We start from the raw sequence: 20,055 nt of genomic DNA on the forward strand, positions 1-20,055 counted from the left end.
CATCTGCAATATCAAACGTAGCTACTTCTAGTCCCTGTAATTCACAGGGGTCTGGCAGAATCCAGAGTCGCAGCCACCCAAATGGAAGATTCTTCCAGGGATGGCAGAACTCCAAAAGCTTCCTCTCCATGCACTTAGTAAACCCAAGGAAAGGGGCTCTCAAGGTTAGAATACAAGGAATGTGGGGAAAAGAGTTGGAAGGTACCCGCCTCAGCCAGCCCTACGATGGCAACACAGAACAGGGGCAAAGGGACAAATATTACTGCAACAGTGAACATATTTGAACATCTACAACTATGTTAAGGTCTGCACAACTGCACTGTGTTCATGGTATAGTTTGCTGTGATAGGTCATATTTTTGGGAATATTCCTCAAGTTTAAGAAACAGAAGCTGGATGGCTCTAGTCACGGTTTATGCTGCAACTGCTCCTATACAATGGCCATAGTAAATCCTTCTCTAGCTCTGCTTGGAGAAAGATCAGAAAAATAACCAGGTAGCTGCATCTGAGACTGATTGGGTGCTGACTCTACTAAGGAAGGCCACAGTAGCTGCTGCTGCTCCTGGGAATGGGCTCCTAAAATGTTCTGACACCGTTTTGCAATGGAAAGAATGCTAAAAGGAGGGTCAGTGGGCTAACGATTTGCACAGTCTGTTTTGCGACAGGCCTGCACTTTCTTCCATTTACGAAAGCGAAAAATAACTGATCTTTCACACATTAGTCTTTTTTTAGGAAAAATCTACGCTGCCTGTGCACAACCTCAGTTGACAAGACCTTCTTCCCTCATACGATGTGAGACAGGGTTGACTACCATGAGGCTTACTGCCTGATATAGAGAAACCTCTGTCATCACATTGTGCATGAAGGTGAGGTTTGGGCAGAGGGTTTCCCATCCTTGTGGAAGATAAGAAAGGGTTGCTTGCATAACCGGCTATAAAGATGTTCTCTGGACAGATGCTGCCACTAGAAGACAGTTTCCCAAGTGTGGTATCCGAGGTGTGCTGTAGTAAACGCCTCAAACAATACTTATGTTAACTTTTTCACCATGTTTCCTGGTAGTCAGATTTCCTTCTTAGATTCATAGGTGAATACAAACCTAACTGCTCTGAAGGGTCATTTTAAGCCTAGACAATAACAACCAGAGGTCAGAATCAAATCCTGCAGTTTGCGTCTATAAGGTGAAGACCTTGACCATTATGCCAAACCAACCTCATTATGTCAGATTATAGTTAGTATTCCCTTTAAGAAACTGTTTTGCTGTAAGGAATAAGAGGGAATCACAGGATAGGCAGCCAGAGATAGTAGATACATATATTTTCAAGAGATATAAGATTATCCTGATTTATGAAGGTCTAAAAGGTATTTCAGAATCACCAATACTCAGGACTGGGTATTGTCCACAGCCTCTCTCTGTCAGCAACTAGAGAATTCATTCCATTTCACTAAGAATGATTTCCTGGTGTCTGATTTCCTAGCCTCCAAATAATAGCAAACATGACCTCCATAAACATGCGCCTAAAGAGAATGAATGGCATATATTCCATGCTGCCAGCTCTATGGTCATCCGGTTGGGGTTATACCTCTCAACCTCTTAAAAGAAGAAATCTGGACAAAGCCTAAATTAATGGGGGGATAATGGCCCCAAAAAATAAGGATATATTTAAATATTGCTCTTATAAACTTAGAAAGCTGCAAGAATAATAGAATGTGTGTTAGCATGCGTTTTCTGAAGGATGTGAAGTCTGAAACTCAAACATATGTCATTACTTGGTCTTTTTAGTGACTTTAATCCTCCATGATTTCCCAGAAAACCACAGATTTTACGAGGAACACAAATATTTCAGACAAATATTTGGACATTCTGCAAAAATCTGTACAATTGAGAAGCATGGTTGAGGCGTACGAATGAACACTTTTTTGGGATAAGAGGTCCACTCATTGTAGTACTATAACAGGGTCAACACCACTACTATTCTCAGGAGGAGACGGAACTAGTGCTGCCCTGGCTAAACATATGCTAAAAGGAGTACTTTTAGCTTGCTCTGTTATCTTTTGCATTACCCTGAAAAAGATGGGAAGACAGGTTTACAGAAATATAACAAACTAATTAATGGAGTCTAGTGCCCAGGCCTCTATGCTAAATGTGCTGGATGCAAAATGTAACAGCTTCTGGAGGACTAAGAGAGGCCCATTTCTTGCACATGCCACCTTTGGACCAAGTCCAGAATTGCACCACTGTTTAGCATCCATTCATGAGGGTCTGCTACTGTCTGATCTGCTTAGGTGATTTGCCAGAACATTCTCCTGGGATGAAATGCATGATGCCCGGAGGGTCACTTGATCTCTGGACAGAGGCAAGTGTGGGTCACCATCCTTGCTTGTTGAGATACCATATAACTGTTTGCAGTGTCTGCAAGCACATGCAGGGTTTAAAGGCTTTTACAGCTAAAGCTACAGCCATGATCGCTTTGATGGTGAGGTGCTTTTTCCTCCGAGTTCTGTCCCCAGTCTCTTGGGTCCTCATTTTTCCTGAGTAGGCTGCCAAGTCTGTGGCAACAGTGCAAGTATCTGGGCCTGGTTTGAATGGGATTTCATCTACAAGGTTTATCTGCCATGTCCAACTCAACAGCTCTTCTTTGCTGTAAGGCAATAGAGGTATGGGGCCTTGCAGGAAGCTGTATTGGTGCCATGCATTACATAGGTACCACAACAGTTTTTCTGTGTTATGTCTTGCCAAGGAGACTATCAGATTTGAGGATGCCATATATTCCACAGTCCTGAAGTATTCCTTGACCGCAATATAATTCTGTGCAAGTCAAATAAAGGGTCAGAATTGGCACCTTCTCCGAGGAAATACTTCCCACTGTTTGGTGTTGTCCAAAAGAGTGCCTGGAACTGGACTTGTTGAAAGGAAGGAAGTCAGTTGTGATACGTCAGATTTAAGCATAGTAGCAGAGGCTGGCAACGCATGATAAACAGCAAGGCAACCCAAGTTTCTTTTCAGATGGTGGACTGAATCAGGCATTTGTCCAGGTAGAGGTAAAACTGAATGCCCTTGGTTCTGCAGTGTACAAACACTGGTGCAAGGCACTCTGTAAATACCCTGTGTGCAGTAAATAAACTAAAGAACAAGGAAGTAGACCAGAAATGAGCATCACACATTTTGAACCTCAGGTGCTGCCGATGTGCCCTGGTATTTTGGAGGCATCTCTTCTATCTAGGGTTGATAGAATAAGGGTATTAGGGTCTGTGTGATTAGCAAACTGAATTTGCCACTTGTAGAAATCCATTTAGCCTGATAATTCTAAAATTGGCCTCCAGGGCCTATTTTTTCTTGTGACTAGAAACAAGAAGTCTTTGAAAGGATCCTGCACCTTCTTTCTAATCTGGTACACTTTTTCTCTGAAGTTCCAGCAGTGCAGGTCTGATCAAACATCTTGACTTCCTTGATACTTTGGGAATGCTGGAAACAATTTTTTTCCATTAGCTCCAACCTGTAACCTTGCCTCACAATACTTAGGACTCTGGTATCCTGACAAATTCACCCCAATGTTTAAGAAATAAACCCCACATACATAAAGAAGGTATGGTTATGGTGGTTCTTGAGATGCAGAAGGTAAGACCTCTACTGAGTCACAACTTTTCCCCTGTAGTGCTCACTTTTTGGTTAGTTTACCATTTTTTTGGTATCTGAAATGGTTTCAGACCAAAACACAGCACCACAACAGCCCTAATTAATTTCTCTAACACCATCAACCAACTGAGAAATTCAAACCAGCATATCAAAAGCCTTTAACACAGGTCTCCCATCAGAAACTCATTAGTACTCTTGTCTCACTAAACCTATCAATACTTCCCTCTCCTGGTTCCTAAACTATCTTTCTAACAGACAAGCAGTATGATGGAAATCCGAACTCTCACCACTTCTGCCTGTCTCAGTTAGAGTCCCCCAAGGGTCCATACTAGGACCCCTTCTTTTCACCATCTTCTTTAATGATTGAACCTCATCCACAACACATGCTAAAGTAGTTCAGTATGTGGACAATCAACCTTTAATCTGCTCAGCAGATACCTTACCAGACCACCAAATAGTAGCCCAGCAAGCTTTTAATGATATATAAACCTAAGTAAATCATAACTAATCCTCAACCCCAAAAAGACACAGTTAATGCTATTTACCAGTAGCAAACTATCACCGACCACTTCTCCTTTCACCATTCTCTCAGCAAATAACACATTCATCCAACCAGTTCCGTGACAATCAACAAACTCAGATTTGACCAACACATAGAAATCACAATTAAGAAAGTTCACATCAAACTTGGCTCATTGCATAGAAGCAAGCCATTCCTCACTGACAATACCAAACTACCCATATCCAGAACCTTCCTCCTCTCTACGCTCCTATATGCTTTCTCCCTCTTTACCAACTTAAAAAATCAGACTTAACCAAATTGGAAACTTGCTACCACAAAATAGCCTATTTCGCAGGCAACCGTCCACACCAAACCACCACTGTATTGCTCTACACGTATTAAAACTCGCTCGAGCTACCTAACCTTCTTCATCTCTACCAACTTAAATTCATACACAATATCCTGACAGTTGCCCATCCCTCAAGGAACTTGTTATTCCCTACTCATTCCCACGAAGTCTAAGATCTGCAGACAGAAACTTTCTCACAGTAAACACAGCTAACAACACTCATGGTAAAGCCCTATTCTCACTCAACATACTGTCCACTCCTTACCTAATTTTCTCCCTCTCCTCAGTGTTTATTACTACTCAAAAATATATATAAAGGACATCTCATTTGTTCATAATTATTATTTAATATGTATACACTACCAACTTTATTTTTCTCACAGTGATCTTCAGTGAAATGCTTGTGTTTTTCTTTTTGAACCTATATCTACTAGAAAGCTGTACTGAATACTAATTTGTATAGACTAAGTAGATGATGTGCATTCTGCATCTTACTGTATTGTATACTATTGTACTAACTAAATAATTATATATTGCTTATATTTCTGTGGAGCTTTTCTCCTCGGGCATCCGCTGAAAATGGGCTTCTGACCCAGTCTGACTTTCCTGGTAAACAAATGTAAATAAATAAATACATCTTTTTTACCTTTGTCTTGCCTTGTCTTGCCTAAGGTGAATTCCTACTGTTAAGTGTGTGTGTGTGTGTGTGTGGGGGGGGGGGGGGTGAAACAGCTGTTTGACTGCAATCTTTAAACTTCCCTCCAGCTTTTAGAACATCTGTTCAGCTGTGGGGGACGGGGGGACTAAACAGCTGCTCCTTGCCCAACAGGGAATTAAAAAGCTGTGTTTCACATGCTCTGGCTGGTTTTGTGCCTTCAGTCAAGCATGTCTCCTCATGAGAGACCCCATCACTGCTGCCTTGTTCTGATGAATAAATTGCATCACAGCCACATTTGACAGTGTGTCTGCTAACCCGAGACAATCACTCTCAGGACTTAGTCTTCTACTCCACCTTATCCCTGAGGTGAACAGGATAGACCCCTGGAACTTTAACATGCAAGTCTGGCAGTTCAGTGACCTGAAGGCCATGGCTGCAGAGATATAAACCTTCCTCTGTCTATCAAGTACTCTGCTTTCTCAGCCACTGAGGTTTGCCTCTTGGTTGGCATCTTAGAGAGTCTCCTAATGCAATCCATGGCTGGATCAGCACATTCACAGAGGTACTTACGAGAGTTTATAACCATGCAGTCAGGCTTCCTAGAGAAGCGGGGGATTGGAAATCCAACTCCAAAGATGCAATGGTGAAAGCATCCATCAAGGCTTTCATAATAGACGGAAAAGAAATGGACTTTGGTATTAGTATATTCAGAACCTCTCTATACGTTTTCATGGCAGAAGAGTAATTCCTAACTATACAAATGAAGAAACCTTTAACCTTTTGAGGGTGCCTCCAAATGAAAAATCATTTACTACAAAAGATGGGAAAAGGCTCTCCCAATCTGATATGATACAGGGCAAAGAGACCTGGATTGCAAAATCCAGTTTCACCACCTCTGATTCATCAATGAGAATGTCTGTTCTTTCTTTTCTGAGTAAGAACCTCCAACACTTAAGGTTCATGTGACTTAAGCTACAGGCTAAGAGAAAATACAAAATCCCATGCCAGTCTCATCAAATCTTGACAGGGTGTCAGGGACACCAAACCTTGACAGTTTTCTGGGAAGAAAGAAGGGGGTAGGTCCACGCAGCTCAGATTAAGCAAAAAGGTGATGGTCTGGGTATCATAGGCCTACGTTCTTTCGGGCTAGTGGCCACCTTAAAAGTCTGAAAAAAGTTGTCACCAATCACCCACAATCTTAGAACTGAAGACATTCAAGCATACTGAAACAAAGGGTACACCACTCTCAGTTATCACAACATCAGTGGAGGAACTAGATGCTCACAGGCAGATGTCATGACCAACCAACTAACGAAAGACTTCTGCTTGGGAGTACATGCTTTCTTCCTAAGAAACATCAAAGGCTTCACTCCAAGTAAACAATACGGCCAAATAATATAAAGTTGACTCATCAGGCCCAACACCTCAAGTCTAAGGAGGTCTCCAGACATTCTCAGTATGCTGACCTCCTATTTTTCCTTATCAAATGGGAAGTTCTCTTTATACTTTTAAATGGGACATCCATGAATAAGCTGACTAAGGCCATGGAGGATTTGGACAACATGCATAGCCTTTTATGGCTCAAGCAGTTCCAGACTTTTTTTCCTCTCCATTTGATGGGCTTCTGGTTGAGGCTAGCAAAATGTAGGAAAGAGATTCGGATACGAAGTAAAACTATTATGACTGTAAAATCTCAAAGGAGTACTTGCTTTGTGCAAGAAATGCACTTGGAGTATGACTACACCATTTTAAGATACGAACATCTGTCTAAGTAATACTAGGTAAAAAAAACATTCCTACAGTAAGCTGTACACATTTTGTGCATCACAACAGGTACTTGCAAGGACCTTCTAAAAAGCAACACACACAGCTAGCAACATTTTTAACTTGCAATATGATTAGATAGTTGCACGTACAAAGGTGTTTAAAGTGTCCCTCAAAGTGTATAAAACAGTTGCTCTGTTTTTTTTATGGTTTAATTTTTTTCAGAAAATATTTCAAATGCCCATGCATACCAAAATTACAAAAAGAATTCCACTTCTTTTTATACTGTGGAAGAAAACACAGTGGAAAGAACGGTTTCAAAATAACTAAAAAATTGAAGGAAGGATTCTCCTTCAGCAAAACTTTCAATATGGAAGAGTGTACAGGGTTTTTTTGGTCATGAAGGTATACAGATTCCGTCTACTCAACGGGGAAGACCGATGAATAGGATCTGCCAACAACAAACTTTAGGTCTAGCAAGATGGCGATCTCAAAGATGGAAAAATTAGAGTTATGTACTTACCATAATGAAAGGTCTGTGTTGTCTTTCTGTCCAGTTTAACATGTGGGTTATTGGATCTGAGATATCAGCAGAATCTAAGGGATTTCAGCTCCCCAAGCACTGTCTCCTCTACCTATAATGCCTAGCCCCAACTGACAACCCTCAGTTTGAGTCTGCCTCACTCCAAACAGTTCTACTGTCTAACTCCTGACACCAAGGACCCTCACAGAGAAGATAAATAAAGTACAGTTTTGTACCTACCATAAATGTAGATGTTCGAAGATCCACATTGCTGCAGTCCTTACATATGGGTAGTCCGCTGTCCTCGGTCGGCCCGAATACCAAAGTATTAGGCTGACGTCGGTCAAGGCGCTTAAAACTGACATCAGGACGTCAGGGTACAAAAGCGCATGACCGACATCATTTCCTCAGTCTTTTCTTGCCCCAGATGTCAGAAGGCCCTAACAAGAAAGGCCACAGCCAAAAAACCAGCAAAAACTAACCAACCACCCGTGCACTAACCATATTTACAATATGTACAACACAAACCACACCACCACCTTCAACAGAGGGGAAGGAGGGAGGGTTTGACTGCAGCAATGTGGATCTTGAACATCTACATTTATGGTAGGTACAAAACTGTACTATGTTCTTCATCTCACATTGCTGCAGTCCTTACATATGGGTAGAATCCCAAAGCAGAGGTAAGGGAGGATGGCAAAACTATAAAGCATTAGGAGCTGCCAAAATGCCCTGTAAAATTGCAGTGGCAAATCCAGCCCTAGATTTAGAGTAAAGTGGAAGGTGGTAATGCTTAGAGAAAGTATGCACTGAACTCCAAGTAGCTGCTTCCAAAATATCTTTAGTAGCCACCCCCTTAAAAGGCTGTAGAAGTGGCAGTAGCCCTAGTGGAATGAGGCCTAATCCCAGCTGGAATCTCCTTACCATGATGGGAATAACAGAAAGCAATACAAAACCAATCCACTTAGAAATAGTTTGTTTTGAAACAGGTTTGCCCTGAGAACCCAAAGCAAAAGAAACAAACAACTGCTGAGACTGCCTGAACCCTTTAGTTCTGCTTAAATAATATCGCAACTGTCTGTGTATATCCAAAGTGTGCAAAATCCTTTCCCCTTTATTTTGGGGGTTTGCATAAAAAGTAGGCAAAGGAATAGTTTGGTTTAAAGCCACACTAGAAACCACTTTAGGCATAAAAGAAGGGTTAGTACGCAAAGACACCCTATCCTTGTGGAAAATTAAGAAAGGCTCAACTGCCATAAGGGCCTGTAATTCAGAAGCCCTTCGCAGAGGTAATGGCCAACAAAAAAGCAGTCTTCCATGATAAATATTTCAACTCTGCCGATGCTGCAGGCTCAAAAGGTTGTAGAGTGAGTTTCTCCAACACAAAATTGAGATCCCAAGCAGGAGTAGGAGCTCTACGTGGGGTCTTATATTCTTTGCCCTCTAAGGAATTGCTTAAACAAAGGCTGAGAAAATAATGGTGGGTCACAGTCATAGTGAGCAGAAATTGCTGCAGCATGAACCTTTATAGAGGAGAAGGACAAACCTTTGTCCAATAACTCAGTAAGGTATTGAAGCGCAACACTTAAATTAGGTTTAGAAACATCAAAGTCCTTTGCTGTACTCCAAAATAAAAATCTCCTCCATTTATCTGCGTAAACTTTCCTTGTAATAGGCCTTCTGGCCTCCAAAATAACATTCAAAACTTGTTGTGGAAGCTGAGACCCTCCAGGGTTTAAAACAGAATATGCCAGGCTGTCAGATGTAGAGAATGAAGATTGACATTGAGTAAATGACTGTTCTCCTGAGAAAGCAGGTGAGGAATCGAAGGCAAAGGCCATGGAGGCTCCTGTACCAGACTTCTCAGTAATGGGTACCAGTGCTGTCGAGGCCAATCTGGAGCTATTAAAATCATGTTTGGCTTGTCCTGTCTGACCTTCAGCAGTACCTTTGGGAGGAGAGGCAGAGGTGGAAAGGCATACACGTGAGGATTGCTCCAATTGAATGAGAGAGCATCCACTTTCCAAGCTGTGGGATGAAACCTTTTTGTGCAAAACTTTGGCAGCTGGTAATTTAGTGGAGAAGCGAACAGATCTATGTCTGGAGTTCCCCATAACACTGTCAATCTCTGAAATACATGAGGATCCAATTTCCACTCGTGGGGATCCATAATTTGTCTGCTCAACACATCTGCTAAGGAGTTCTGTGCTCCTGGCAGAAACCTTGCCTGAAGATTTAGCTGTAAACTGAGAGCAGTCTCCCACAAAATCATTGCTTGTCTGCATAGAGGATAAGAATGCGTTCCCCCTTGCTTGTTGATGTACCACATGACAGTTGTGTTGTCTGTTTGAATCAACACCTGCCCTGGAAGAAGTAAATCCTTGAAAGCTATCAATGCAAATTGGACTGCTAACATCTCCTTCAAGGTGATATGTAGATGTTGAAGTCTGGCAGGCCACGTGTCTTGTACCCATTTTCCATTTAGATGAGCTCCCCAAGCTTTGTCTGAGGCATCTGTCGTTAAAATCTGACTCGCCTCTGGCCGGGTCACAGAGAGTCCCTTGTTTAGGTGACATTCCTGAGCCCACCACAAAAATTCCTTTTGAATGCAAGGTATTATCTGAATGACAGTGACCAAATCTTGGCAGTGCTGTGTCCATACATTCTTGAGATACCACTGTAGCTTCCTCATATGCAGTTTGGCATTGGGAAGTACCAGAATACAAGATGCCATGAACCCCAAGGCTTGAAGGACTGTCCTTGCAGTCAGCCTGGACTGACGAGACAATTGGTGGAAGTAAAGAGAAAGATTCTTTTGTTTGTCCGGGGTCAAAAAGGCCATCTGGGATGCTGTATGCAGTCTCACACCCAGAAAGCACATGTCCTGAGAGGGTACTAGACTGGACTTTATTTCGTTCACAGAATACCCCAGGCATCTTAACACTGCCATCACATACTGTAAATGATGAAGAAGTTCGTCCTTTTCTTGGGCCAGAATCAGGCAATCGTCCAAATAAGGATAGATTTGTATTCCTCTTAGCCTGAAGAAAGCTACCACTGGAGCCAGAACCTTCGTGAACACTCTGGGCGCAGTAGATAAGCCAAAGGGCAATGCAGAGAATTGATAATGTGAAGTCCCAGCCCGAAAACGCAGATACTTCCTGCAACTGGGCCTGATAGGAACATGAAGGTAAGCTTCCTTGAGATCCAGAGTCACCATCCAGTGATCTTTGCCCAGCAGAGGTAAAAGCTGTTGTAACGTCAACATTTTGAACTTGGAAATGTCCAGATATGTGTTGAGGATAGATAAATCCAAAATTGGTCTCCACGTGTTTCCTTTCTTTGGTACTAGAAACAGGCGAGAATAAAATCCTAGGCCCACTTCTGGCAGAGGGACCGGTTGTATGGCCCCTATTTGAAGTAGTAGAGAAATTTGTTTGTGAGCCTCTAGTCTTTGCTGAGGAGGAACGTCCGGCATGCCTTTGAAAGGAGGCAAGGTATGGAAATAAAACTTGTAACCCTGGTGTATGATATCCAATACCCATTTGTCTTGGGTAATCAACATCCAATTTTCCTTGAAGAGTGCTAACCTTCCTCCCAAAGGTGCTGCCAGGCAAGAAGGATCTGGCAGCTGAAAAAGTAGGTCATTGGGCCTGTTTACGAAAGGACTGGCCCCTGCCCTCACCCGAAGATTGTGCAGGTGAACTCCCTGTTCTAGGCCTGAAAGAACTCTGAGCTCTGCCCCTACCACGTCTAGATCTACCCCTAGACTGAGAATCATAAGAAGGATATGTCCACCCCTTAGCAGGCCAATTCCTACTAAACTTCGGAGGCTGAACTTGCAAAAAATCTTTAACAGCCTGCATAGACTTAGCCTTGTCTTCCATTTTCTTCAAGACTGACTCCACAGGTGAACCAAACAACACATCAGACTGCAAAGGAGCATCCAAAATCCTTGTCTTAACATGGTCAGATAAATTCTGATCCTTCAGCCAGGCGTGCCTGCGAAGAACTGAGCCAGTGGCAGCCACCCTAGACGAGGCCTGCACAGCATCAAAACCACACTGTAATGAATGCTTACCCACCTGTTCAGAGACATGCACCAAATCTTGTAATTCTTTACACTCAATGCCTTCCGCCAGAGCATCCACCTTAGACTTCAATTGAGAAAGAAGAAAGTTTTGATATTTCAACATATGAAACTGGCAATTCAAAGCCCTCATAGCTAAGGTAGAAGATGTATAGACCTTCTTTCCCCATCTATCCAAAGCTCTGGCTTCTTTATCTAGAGGAACCGGATTTTTTACAACAGAGGCCTTGACACCCTTAGGTCCATGACTAATAGTTTCTGGGTCCGCCCTAGGACTCTTATAAAGATATTTATGAGCCTCAGGCACCCTGTAATACCTATCCGGTTTAACAGGAGCAGGAGGCAGAGAATCAGGATTAAGTGAAGCCTCTGCAAACACATCTTCCACAACATCCAGAACAGGGGGTATAGCCAAGGGCCTATGCTGGGGTAACAGCAAAAATTCCCTAAGCCTCTTCCGAGAATCAGAGAAGTCCTGACCTTCCCACTTAAAATGTTCCCTCATAGAATGAAGTGTCTCTGAAAAGAAAAATCCTCTGGAGGAGAAGCAGAAGGAGTGGAATCATCTGCATCAGAATCAGAATAAGGAGAGTACTCCTGCAAGTCCTCAGCTGAAGACTCTGCAAAATCCAAGCCTGCTCCAAACTTCCCAACTCTGGCTCCACCCTAGGCCTCTTATCAGGAGGGGCAAAGAACCTCTAATCAGAGTAATCAAATCTTCTGCCATTTTAAGCATGTGCTTCTTAGGCACAGACCCTGCTGAACTAGGAGTGACACCAACAGAAGCTAAAACTGGCCTGCCTCTGGGAGAAGCCTTGGAAACAGAAGGAGAAGGCCTAACCACCCTAGGAAGGGAGGGGAGTACAGTAACTTGAGAAGCCCCTTCAGCCTGACCTGCCTCCTGAGAGACCACCTCCTGCAAAATCAAAGTCTCCCCCTGAGACTCCAGAGAAGTCTCCGCCGGAACCACCGGTTCCACTGAAGCCTCTAAAGAACCGGCGTCCGGAACGGACGACTCATCTTGCCTGGGTTTAACTGCTTTGTCTTTGCGCTTCTTCGCAGAAGCGGCCGCCGGAGAATCCGACGGCATATTATAATTGCACCGCTTCCCAAAGACCAGCCTAGCACAATCTAACCTTCGCTTAATAGTGCGTTTATTGAACCTAGCACAAAAGCGACACCCAACAACGTCGTGCTCAGGCCCCAAACAAGGAATACACAAAGAATGATAATCCCTATGCGGTATCTGTTTCCCACAAGAAATACAGTTATTCACTTTTTCTGACATCCGGTAAAACACTGAGGCAAGAAAAAAACAAAATATTCCCCAACGGGGTACTTAGCCAACTTGGATTCGGTCTGAAACTCCAAATTCGAAAAATTTCAGAACGCCGAACGGCACTTGCAACACTGCTTCTGCATCGGACCATGCGGCAAAAAAGACTGAGGAAATGACGTTGGTCATGCGCTTTTGTACCCTGACGTCCTGATGTCAGTTTTAAGCGCCTTGACCGACGTCAGCCTAATACTTTGGTATTCGGGCCGACCGAGGACAGCGGACTACCCATATGTAAGGACTGCAGCAATGTGAGATGAAGAACATCAGCTCCCCAACCTGGTTGACCAAAGGACTGACAGAACATAACGCATGAGGAGGCAGGTGGGTGAGACGTCTGAAACGCACATAAAAGACACAACATGGATTTATTTTTATGGTAATCACATAACATTCCTACCAATGCTGTCTTTTCCATCCAGGTTCAAAATGTGACACAGACAGCCCAGCCATTTTACACCATATGGAAACCATAGGAGAGCACATTCCTTAATACAGTGGAATCAAAAGAGGCCTTAAACCTTGACTGACTATCCAACTTGTAGTGAAACACAAAGGTATGAGGATCTACTCAAGTAGCAGCAACACAAATGTCATCCACAGCAGCCCTCGATAGGAAGGCCATGGAGGCAACCATGGCCCTAGTAGAATGACCCTTCAGTTTGCAAGGCAAATTCTTTCCTTTCAGATACTGGTTTTCCCAAGCAGGCTCTAGAGAAAGAAACAGCTGCTTGGACTTTCTGAAGGACTTAGTCCTATTCAAACATAATTTCAACCGTCTATGAACTGTGAAACAATACAGCAAATACTCTCCTTTATTTGAAACTCAAAGAACATTGTCAGGTGGACGGCCTGATTTCAAATTATTTTCTGTGTCACCTTAGGCAAAAAGGAAGGATCCTTTCTGATGGACACCCTGTCTTTGTGAAATATCAGGTATGAAGACACTGAGGATAAGGCCTGCAGTTCTGACAACAGCTTGGCTGAAGTTAACAGCCACCAAAAAGAGTCTCGTCCATGACGAGAACTTCAAGGATATCATGGCTGATTGTGATTGTTCAAAGGGCAGTCCAGAAAACTCTTGAAGCATATTGAAGCATAAAGGGCAGCTCCCACAGAGGAAGTAGATCCCGAACAGGAAGGTATAGTAAAAACGTTCCCTTAAGGAAGGCCTTTGAATCTTTAGAACTGCTACTGGCGTACTATCTCTACCCATGTGAAAATAAGAAATGGCAGCCAACTGCATCTTAATAATGGAACAATTGGATCCTGAATAAAATAAACTGTCCAGAAAATCAAGGATAGCCTCTACTGGCACTGAAAGGGCATCTAAACCTTTTGATTGAGCCTAAAGGGTGATGGTTTCCACTTGGTAGTGTAGTCTTTGCGAGTAACAAGTTTCTGAGATGATGATAAAATGTAAACGACTTTCTGAAAGTCTGAGATTTCCAGCCATCAAGGGAACTGGAGGAACCATGTGGTTAATTCACTGTCAGAAGATCTGGCAGGTTCAAGTCTACTGGATGATAAATCAGATATGGAGTGGGATTCAGAACCCATGGAGGATATTTCAGAAGAGGACAAAGAAAGGGGAACTACACCTGCCATGGTAAAACAGAGCAATGAGGATTACAGTCACTCTGCAATGGACAGCCTTCTGTAGGAACTTTATTATTAACAGGGTAAGAGGATAACCCTACAGAAGACCCATAACACTGCCCGTGGGTGACTGTCCCTATGGAGGAACCAAGACAGAACAGCTATTGCACCTGGTGTTGGATTGAGAGGCAAACAGATCACATCACAGGATGCCCCAACACTGAAACATCTGAACAGCAACCATTGGATTTAAGGACCACTCATGAGGGCATAGAATGTCCCTACTCAGACTGTTTGCTAAAATGCTGAACTTCTACAGGATGTACATTGCTATCAGAAACTGCTGAGAAGAAACAAGAAGTTATGTACTCACCATAACGTTCGATGTATGTAGTCCATCTCGCCTCACATTCTTACCCGTGGGTTCGGAGTCTTCAATTGGCTGGTGGCTAAGAGGTATCCCATGCTGCAAAGTGCCAATCCCCCAGACCTTGTTTGCTGCGAGCTCTCAAACACACACACACACGCACGCACGCTGAGAGGAAGAACCAACTCACATATCAAGAAGGAGTGCTGAAAACAGAGACTCAACCTCTAGGTCCTCCAGGAGGGGGTAGGTGGGTGGGTTAGTAAGAATGTGAGGCGAGATGGACTACATACATCGAATGTTATGGTGAGTACATAACTTCTTGATGTTATGTAGTCCAATCTCACCTACATTCTTACCCGTGGGACAACGTCCCTAGCACCTACACCTTGGGCGGCTCACTCGAAAATACTCCTGAGCACTGTGGAATCAAATGAGGATCTGCCTCTTGATACCAGATCCAATTTGTAGTGAATAATAAAGGTGTGAGGAGATGCCCAAGTAGCTGCAGCACAAATATCATCCATAGACATCCTAGCCTGAAAGGCAGTAGAAGTAGACACCGAACATGTAGAGTGAGCCTTTATTTTAAAGGGTAATTCCTTGCCATTTGAAGAATAGATTAAGGAAATGCAGCTAGAAATCCATCTGGACAGAGTTACTTTAGAAACTGAAGTCCTTAGTCTACTGTCTGAAAACGAGACAAAGAGGTGATCAGATTTCCTAAAATCTTTTGTTCTATGTAAATAGAAATGCAATTGTCTGTGGACATCTAGCTGATGAAACAAATTCTGCCTTGTCAGAGAATTCAGGGAAAAACACAGGCAGCTCAATAGACTGGTTGAGATTGACCACTGAAGCAACCTTAGGCATAAAGAAAGGATTAGGTCTTAGCAAAACCCTATCCTTGTGAAATACCAAGTAAGGGGGCTGAACCGATAAAGCTTGGAGTTCAGAGACCCGCCTAGCCGAAGTGATGGCTATCAAAAAGACTGTCTTACAAGAAAAAAATGTAATGTCACAGGTAGCCGCAGGCTCAAAAGGAGGTGAGGTAAGCTGCTGTAGCACAAAATTAAGGTTCCATCGCATTACAGGATCAAAGATTAGAGGTCGAAGTAGCATAGTCCCTTTGAGAAAAGCCCTACAAAGTCTGTGCGCCATTAGATTGGGTTCATTAGCAACATGAAAAGTAGAAATGGCTGCCAACTGCACTTCAATAGTTGGCACAGTTGATCCCTGACTAAACAGTTAAGATAGAAACTCTAAAAAGTACAGTTTTGTACCTACCATAAATGTAGATGTTCGAAGATCCACATTGCTGCAGTCCTTACACTTGGGTAGTCCGCTGTCCTCGGTCGGCCCGAATATCAAAGTATAAGGCTGACGTCGGTCAGGGCGCATTTGACTGACGTCAGAACGTCAGGGTACAAATGCGCATGACCGGCGTCATATCCTCAGTCTTTTCTTGCCCCAGATGTCAGAAGACCCTAAAAATAAAGGTCAAAACCAAAAGACAGCAAACAACTAACCAACCCCCCTTGCACTAACTATATGTACAATATATACAATATACACAATATGTACAACCCAACCCACACAACCACCTACAACTACAGAGGGGAAGGAGGGAGGGTAAATTGGACTGCAGCAATGTGGATCTTCGAACATCTACATTTATGGTAGGTACAAAACTGTACTATGTTCTTCATCTCACATTGCTGCAGTCCTTACACTTGGGTAGAATCCCAAAGCAGAGGTAAGGGAGGATGGCTAACTACAAGGAAGCAGGAGCTGCCAAAATGCCCTGCAAAACAGCAGTGGCAAAACCAGCCCTGGACTTAGAGTAAAGTGGCAGGTGATAATGCCTAGAGAAAGTATGCACAGAACTCCAAGTAGCTGCCTCCAAAATATCCTTGGTTGCCACTCCCCTCAAAAAAGCTGTTGAAGTGGCAGTAGCCCTAGTGGAATGAGGCCTAATCCCAGCTGGAATCTCCTTGCCATGATGGGAATAACAGAAAGCAATGCAAAACCCAATCCACTTAGAAATAGTTTGTTTTGACACAGGCTTGCCCTGAGAACTCAAAGCAAAAGAAACGAACAACTGCTGAGACTGCCTGAACCCTTTAGTTCTGTCCAAATAATAACGCAACTGCCTGTGAACATCTAAAGTGTGCAAAATCTTTTCCCCTTTATTTTGGGGATTTGCATAAAAGTAGGCAAATGAATAGTTTGGTTTAAAGCCACACTAGAAACCACCTTAGGCATAAAGGAAGGATTAGTACGTAATGATACCCTATCCTTATGGAAAATCAAGAAAGGCTCAACCGCCATAAGGGCCTGTAATTCAGACACCCTTCTTGCAGAGGTAATGGCCAATAAAAAATCAGTCTTCCATGATAAATATTTCAACTCAGCAGTAGCTGCAGGCTCAAAAGGTTGTAGAGTGAGTTTCTCCAACACAAAACTGAGATCCCAAGCAGGAGCAGGAGCTTTTCGTGGGGGTCTTATATTCTTTGCCCCTCTAAGAAATTGCTTGAACAAAGGATGAGAAAACAATGGTGGGTCACAATCATAGTGAGCCGAAATTGCTGCAGCATGAACCTTAATAGAAGAGAAAGACAAACCTTTGTCCAGTAACTCAGTAAGATATTGAAGAGCCACACTCAAATTAGGCCCAGAAACATCAAAATCTTTTGCTGCACTCCAAAATAGAAATCTCTTCCATTTATCCGCGTACACTTTCCTTGTACTAGGCCTTCTAGCTTCCAAAATAACATTCAAAACTTGCTGAGGAAGTGGAGGCCCACTATGGTTCAAAACAGAATATGCCAGGCTGTTAGGTGCAGAGAGTGAAGCTTGACATTGAGCAAATGGCTGTCCACCTGTGACAACAGGTGTGGAACCGAAGGCAAAGGCCATGGAGGCTTCCGTACTAGACTTCTTAGTAATGGGTACCAGTGCTGTCGAGGCCAATCTGGAGCTATTAAAATCATCCTTGGCTTGTCCTGTCTGACCTTCAGAAGTACCTTTGGGAGGAGAGGCAGAGGTGGAAAGGCATACACATGAAGATTGCTCCAATTGAAAGAAAGAGCATCCACTCTCCAAGCTGTGGGATGAAACCTTTTCGTGCAAAACTTTGGCAGCTGATGGTTTAGTGGAGAAGCGAACAGATCTATGTCTGGAGTTCCCCATGACACTGTCAATTTCTGAAATACATGAGGATCCAATTTCCACTCGTGGGGATCCATAATTCGTCTGCTCAACACATCTGCTAAGGAGTTCTGTGCCCCTGGCAGAAACCTTGCCTGAAGATTGAGCTGTAAACTGAGAGCAGTCTCCCACAAAATCATTGCTTGCCTGCATAGAGAATAAGAATGCGTTCCCCCTTGCTTGTTGATGTACCACATGACAGTTGTGTTGTCTGTTAGAATCAACACCTGTCCAGGAAGAAGGAATTCCTTGAAAGCTATTAATGCAAACTGGACTGCTAACATCTCCTTCATGTTGATATGTAGATGTTGTAGTCTGACAGGCCACTTGTTTTGTATCCACTTTCCATTTAGATGAGCTCCCCAAGCTTTGTCTGAGGCATCTGTCTTTAAAATCTGACTCGCCTCTGGCCGGGTCACAGAGAGTCCCTTGGTTTAGGTGACATTCCTGAGCCCACCACAAAAATTCCTTCTGAATGCAAGGTATTATTTGAATGACAGTGTCCAGATCCTGGCAGTGCTGTGTCCATACATTTTTGAGATACCATTGTAGCTTCCTCATATGCAGTTTGGCATTGGGAAGCACCAGAATACAAGATGCCATGAACCCTAAGGCTTGAAGGACTGTCCTTGCAGTCAGCCCGGACTGATGAGATAGTTGATGGAAGTAAAGGGATAGACTCTTTTGTTTGTCCGGGGTTAAAAGGCCATCTGGGATGCTGTATTCAGTCTCACACCCAGAAAGCACATGTCTTGAGAGGGTACTAGACTGGACTTTATTTCGTTCACAGAATACCCTAGGCATCTTAGCACTGCTATCACATATTCCAAATGATGAAGAAGCTCTTCCCTTCCTTGAGCCAGAATTAGGCAGTCGTCCAAATAAGGATAGATCTGTATTCCTTTTAGTCTGAAGAAAGCTATCACTGGAGCCAGAACTTTCGTGAACACTCTGGGCGCAGTAGATAAGCCAAAGGGCAATGCAGAAAACTGATAGTGAGAAGTCCCAGCTCGAAAACGCAGATACTTTCTGCAACTGAGTCTGATAGGAACATGAAGGTAAGCCTCCTTGAGATCCAAAGTTACCATCCAATGACCTTTGCCCAGCAGAGGTAAAAGCTGCTGCAACATCAACATTTTGAACTTGGGAATGTCCAGATAAGTGTTGAGGATAGATAAATCCAAAATTGGTCTCCACGTGTTCCCCTTCTTTGGTACTAGGAACAGGCGAGAATAAAATCCTAGGCCCACTTCTGGCAGAGGGACCGGCTGTATGGCCCCTAGTTGGAGCAACAGAGAAACCTGTTTGTGAGCCTCTATTCTTTGTTGAGGAGGAACGTCTGGCATGCCTTTGAAAGGAGGCAAGGTAAGGAAATAAAACCTGTAGCCGTGGTGTATGATATCCAATACCCATCTGTCCTGGGTAATTAAACTCCAATTTTCTTTGAAAAGTGCCAACCTTCCTCCCAAAGGTGCTGCCAGGCAGGCAGGCTCTGGCAGCTGAAAAGGTAGGTCATTGGGTCTGCTTACGAAAGGACTGACCCCTGCCCTCACCCGAAGCCTGTGCAGGAGAACTCCCTGTTCTAGGCCTGAAAGAGCCCTGAGCTCTGCCCTTACCACGTCTAGATCTACCCCTAGACTGGGAATCATAAGAAGGACACGTCCACCCTTTAGTAGGCCAATTTCTACTAAACTTTGGAGGCTGGACCTGCAAAAAATCTTTAACAGTCTGCATAGACTTAGCCTTGTCTTCCATTTTCTTTAAAACTGTCTCAACAGGAGGACCAAACAACACGTCAGATTGTAAAGGAGCATCTAAAATCCTTGTTTTAACATGTTCAGACAAATTCTGATCCCTCAGCCAGGCGTGCCTGCGAAGAACTGACCCAGTGGCAGCCACCCTAGACGAGGCCTGTACAGCATCAAAACCACATTGCAAAGAATGCTTACCCACCTGTTCAGAAACATGCACTAAATCTTGCAACTCTTTACAATCAATACCTACTGCCAGAGCATCAACCTTAG

General features: G+C 43.4%; 1 protein-coding gene across 1 annotated transcript in view; it reads right to left on the minus strand.

Moving 5' to 3' along the window:
• WBP4 (WW domain binding protein 4) overlaps positions 1-20,055 on the minus strand; it is a 1,129,068-nt gene that overhangs the window by 860,316 nt on the left and 248,697 nt on the right. The window lies entirely within an intron of this gene.

This window comes from Protopterus annectens, chromosome 5.part0 (genome assembly GCF_019279795.1).
Source record: "Protopterus annectens isolate FY-2018-M chromosome 5.part0, PAN1.0, whole genome shotgun sequence".
In the NCBI taxonomy this organism is placed as follows: Eukaryota; Metazoa; Chordata; order Ceratodontiformes; family Protopteridae; genus Protopterus; species Protopterus annectens.